Source organism: Lutzomyia longipalpis, chromosome 1, assembly GCF_024334085.1.
Source record: "Lutzomyia longipalpis isolate SR_M1_2022 chromosome 1, ASM2433408v1".
Taxonomy (NCBI): Eukaryota; Metazoa; Arthropoda; class Insecta; order Diptera; family Psychodidae; genus Lutzomyia; species Lutzomyia longipalpis.
The window spans coordinates 46,240,884-46,246,883 of record NC_074707.1 but is presented as its reverse complement, the minus strand read 5'-3'; positions in this window follow the sequence as shown (position 1 = coordinate 46,246,883).

Below are 6,000 nucleotides of genomic sequence, written 5' to 3'. Positions count from 1 at the left end.
CGTGAATTGTTAACAAAGTGTGAATTATTAAAACTAATAGAGACATTTTATCTCACAGTTTCTTCGTTTGTTTCCGCACACACACATACATTTTCTACCCCCGCGCGCGCGAGCCTCATCATCAATGCAATCAATGGACCTTCTATATGGGGAGCCCCCGAAGCCCACCAGTTGCATGGACACATTCACGGTGATCAGATGCAAATAATTCAACGAAAAAAATCTCCACTATTTTGTGAAGCTTTTTCCTCTCACTCTGTGAGGTTCTTGTTGTGTGTTCATCAAAATCCACCAAACGGTTCGTGAAGAAGCAAAGAGAAAAAAAAGAAGAAGAAGAACCAATGGGGGGCTCTAAAGAAAAAAATTCTGTTAAATTCTGTGTGATATCTAAGAAAAAAGCTACGTAAGATTGTGATTTATTGTGGATGAATAAGAAACGAAGAAGAGGATGGACGAAGAAAAAAAAGAATCAGACAATCCCTCTCGCACAAGTGAATTTCTCACAGCCAAATGAATCCACTGATGGAAGATAAATTTTCCCAAATTGACATTTCATTTTAATTTATGACCCCACATCCACCAATCGTGGCTTGTGGGGTACCTACATATATGAGAGAAAAAAACGAGTATCCATCTCACCAGCGACACAATAAAACAATCCCAGAAAGTCACTTTAAATGGCGTTTAATGAAGCGCGTTTTTTCCATCTAATAATTCTTTTTTTTTCTTAAGAAGATGATGGAAAAAAAAACCCGCGCGCCGTCAGAAATTTCTTTGTCGAATGATAAAATGGTTACAATAAAAAATACTGTGTGGTTTCTCTCTGGTCAATTTACATAATTTTAGTGTCCATTTCGTGTGGTGAAAAGATACCACGAGAGGCACAACAAATCCACAATAAAAAGATTAACCCTCACCGCTATGGAAAATAAATTCTCAGCCATTGAACTGTGTGACAAAAATTGAGATCTTTTTGGGGAGATAAAACTCTAATTTTTCATAAAACGTCCAATTTTTTTATTAGAAATCTCTTGGAATCCATTTATATATTGATTTGGTGTTGAATTTGAAAGCAAAGCTTCAAGAACAAACTAAGAATTCTTGAGAAAGAAAATAAGATTTGGGAAGGATTCAATAGAACTTTGTGATACTTTTTGAACATTTTTGGGCTTCTTATGAATTTTTATTTGCCTGAAAATTGAGCGCTGAAGTCGTTAAAATATATGTGAAATACGATTCCAGGTAATAAGATACCGTCAACTGGGGTGAAAAGGAACACGTTGAATTTGAATTACCTGTCCCTAAAATTAAGAATTATTAATTAAGACTTTTAGGGATGGATATTTCAAATTTAACTTGTTCCTTTTCATCCCAGTTGGCGGTATCTTATTACCTGGAATCGTATTTCTTACATATATATTTTAACGATTTCAGCGCTTATTTTTCAAGCAAATAAAAATTCATAAGTAGCCCAAAAATGCTCAAAATGTATAACAAAGTTCTTTTGAATCCTTTAGAATCTTATTTACTTTCTCAAGAATTCTTAGTTTTTGCTTCAAAAGCTTTCAAAGAGTTATTAAACAAAATTTAAACGTTAAATTTCTTGGAATTCCAGTACAATTATTCTAAGCATTCTAACTTAATATAAAAACGAAGAAAATCATCTAGAAGAGCTTTATCTATATGAAATTAAATCATTTTCACAGACATCAATCTTCGATAAAGTCTCTCAACTCCATTTTATTCAATTTTTATCACATTAATTTCCATAATATTTTCTCTTTGATGTACTACCATTAACAAGAAAAAAAAATCCAGCAAGTCCGCTATGAAAATCATGGACATTTCAAGGAATGTTTGTGGCTGATAAAAGGACGCGCCCCCTTTTATACATATAAACGAACGTATCAAAAGTATAAAAATCCCGCTGAATATTCTAATTCATCGTAAATCACCCCACGAGGCTCAATAAAACATTTTGAAAGCCATTAAAAATCTCCGTTGAGAGTGAAAAATTGGATAAAGAAAATAAAATTCCACACCGACGGCGGGATGACTTTTTTCCTTTCTTTCTTTTGCCCAAAAACCAAAATTCTTGGCTTGAACGGAGAATGGAAAATATAAAAGAATGGGAAAGGGGGTGTGTTGCGATGTACTTTATTCATTCACCAACCCTCCATCGCGGGAGTTTTTTTTTCTTCATCCGGGGAACGAGATAAGGAACAAATGTAGCAGAAATGTGCACATAAAAGTTGGATTTTCCATTAACAATATTTGCATTTCTACACCATCTCCCCCGCGGAGGACATAAATTGCTTCCGCTTTAATGGGCGCCACCAATAAAAGGCGCTACGCAGAATCGCAATTTCAACCCTCCTCAACCACCCTCTCAGCCAGGGCACGTTTTCTACCATCACCACCCCCGCCGTCATTTTTATGATCCTTCACGGAAGGCGGATTTCCCCAAAGAAGAGAGAAAAAACTGTATAAAAATCCCCACCCTTCTCCCCATAAAGCCCATCTTTTTTTTTCCTCCCTTTGTATGCCAAGGAGGGGGTTGTAAAAATTTTGTTGATCCGTACGAAATTAAATTAACTTTCTTGTGTTCTGGCGCTTTTTGGAAAATCGAATTAACATTAAATTTATTGAGATGCGAAAACTTCCCTTCGATTTTATTGCCCTCAACAACACTCAAAATGGTTCTGTGTGGCTTAAGAGGGCATCTGTTTGCTATATGTAATGTATTTGCTATGCTCCAGCTATGCTTGAGGAAAAGTCATGCTATATATAGAGGAAAAGTTAGATCGTACTTTTTTTTTATTTTCCTTTTAGGTTCTTTTATGTTTAGGAATCTCTTGTAAGTCTTATAAGGAATGAAACTTCGAGTAATATTCAAGAGATGAAGGAATGCAACGAGAACTACTTATGACAAAACCGTAGTAACAATTCAAAGAAGAAAAAACAAGAAAAAGGATAAGCTGCTGAACGCCGAAGGAAAACTTCTGCCAATTATTTATTGAATTCTTCCTTAACTCTGTAAAAAGCAAAGAGAATAATAAAACAAAATCATGAACAGAACTATGTAAACTGAAAGAGGATGTTTAATATGCGACTTGGAAGATTTTTTACTTTAATAAATATTTTTCTTTTGAAAAGAATTTTTTTTCGTCTTTAAAATGTATTTAATACAATAAATTAGAGCCGAATTCAAAATCTTTATTCTTTTAATATTCTTTTGAATCTTCCCTGATATAAGACTTTTTCCGAAGGGGCTAAAAAAATCGTCCAAAAATCCTTAAAATTCTGTATAAAAAAAAATAATGTTAAATTAATTAATCTTCTTAAAGAAATATATTTATTTAAACAAACAGAGATTTAGAAGAAGATAATATCAGTCCTCTAAATCATTTCATTGTGCTTGATTTTGCTCAATTATTCAATTATTTAATTAATCGAAATTAAGGGCAAATAAATTATTTAGAGACTGAAACTATCTTCTTCTAAATCTCTGTTTGTTTAAATAAATATATTTCTTTAAAAAGATTAAGGAATTTATCATTAATTTAGTTTTCTTGAAGAGGATTTTTAAGGGCATTTAGAAGAATTTTTAGACCCTTCGGAAAATATCTTATATCAGGATTTTTCCTCTCTTGCATTCAAAAGAAATAAAAATTTTCAATTGCATTCAACATAAATTTTGTCGTCTTGTGTAAATAATTTTATTCTATTCTACATAGAATTTCTTCTCAAAATTAAGATAATTTTCACCTCTCAATACTCCTTCTTCTACCATACAAGAGGGGTCTCTCTCCCATATGGTTTGAACATCAACTCCCAAATCTTTTCTGCGTGTAAAATTATTTCCATTAAGGAAAATTTCCCTTTAAAAAAAATCCATATATAAAACAGAGAAAAACCCATAAATGTCTTTTAGCAAAACCAATAAAACAAAAAGTTAATTTTGCCCAAGAAAATCCCCAAGAGAGTCATTAATTTCGCGCCTTTTTGGTGATTCATGCAGCCATCTCTGCATGGAAAGCAATTTCTTCATTTCAGCCATGTTTGCGTGCTATTCAGAGCGGGTTTGTGTGGCCATAAAAATACGTTCCCTCGTCGTCATGGCGGAGGACGTTCAACCCTCCTTTATACCGCCTGGACGGGAGGGTGAATTAATGGGCATTCCACCATTTTTCATCTCATAGCCCAAGATTAAAAATAAATTTCTCTCATCTGTCGCCTCGCCAGGGAATGGCGTCGGAGATTTTAATGCCAAAACGCGCGAGTCTTTTTACGATCATTTCAGCAATTTTCCTGACTCATCTCCCTTTCCACACAAAAAAAGGAAAATGAATGTAGATTAATTTACCCAAAATGAAGGACATCAAAAGGTGGGTTAAATTACTCGTTAAAGGCCACACACGCAAAAAGGCGGCAGAAATTGACCCTCAATAGTGGACCTTAATGACTGTGAAGAACATCCAGTGATGATTCCTCAATAAAAAATCTTTTCACCTTTCGCATCCTTCCTCGAATATCCTTTTCATTTGCACATTTCGTGACTAAGAGATTTCTTTTTCGCATTTTTTTATTGCTTTTTCAGTGGAAATCGCACCCAGAAATTTGAATGAATTTCGGCACAACAACGCGGATATTTTTGAATTGAATTAAATGAGCATTTTATTGCCTTTTATTGCACACATCCTTGTGCCAAAATGAAGGCATTTTATTTTCAAGTTTTTATGATATTTTTGCTATTTTTCTGCTTGATTTACTTCAGAGAATAAACTCTGTTGGACTCGGACTCTTTAGGGTTTCTTATCATAAAGATTTATTCATAAAAGATGGAAAAATCCAATTTTCTATATGAAAAGAAGTTATTTTTTATTGAAATAAAATATCTTTGAAACAAATTGATTTTATTTATAGAATTGGAATGAATTTCTTTCACAATTTCTTGAATAATCAAAGAACAATTTAAATAAATTCATATCGTCTTGTTTTGTCAAATAATCTCTTAAATATTTATTGAATACTCTAATCAGAAAATTTATTAAAAAATAACCTTTTCAACAAAAGATCATGAGATCTATAATTTTAAAATTTTTAAGCACTAATTTTAATAATCTAAATCACTTATTAATCAAAATCAATTGAAAGACTCTTTCAAAATTAAATTCTTGAGATTGTATAAATTTTTCCTTAACTTTTATATACAGTCGTGCTCTCGTGGTAGGACCGTCGTCAAAATGACTTCTCCGCGGTAAAACGGCTTCAGAATGAAGTATTTTGCCTTCGCAGTGGGACAATTAGTACTATTGGAAAGGTAGGATACTAATTGTCCCACTGCGAAGGCAAAATTCCTCATTCTGAAGCCGTTTTACCGCGGAGAAGTCATTTTGACGACGGTCCTACCACGAGAGCACGGCTGTATAATTTTGGGAGGTTTTAACGTGGTTAAATGTCTTAAATGTTAAATCTTTTAATTTATAAATGAGCAAAAGTCACTTTTTGACTGTTAGAAGAGCTATTAGCTAGTATTAAAAATTTTATTCTAAAAAGGAAAATGGATCAGTAGAAAGCTTAAGAATCATTCTTTAGCAGCCATACTTTCCCATAGTTTTTCACCGCATTTTACAATTAAAGATTATCAATCAAATAATTACTTTATTGTAATTTCAATAGAATAATTTTAAGTTAATTCGAATTCCTTTAATTGCAATTTTTATGCATAAAATTCATTAATTTGTTGATAAACTTCGAGAAAAGTGAAGAATCGAAGGGAGAGTTCATCCGCCATGATTTTTGTGGGCGGGACTTTCACTTTACGACCTTTCAACTTATCCCCTCGCTTTCTTTTCCATTTCTTTTTGCGTTCAACGGATACTAGAATTCTTAATAATATTTCCAGCTTATTAAATAAAAGAATTTTTGATTATTTATTCAAATAATTCGATGCCGTTTTAGGTAATTTTCTTCTTGCTTTTTATCACAGATTTTTCA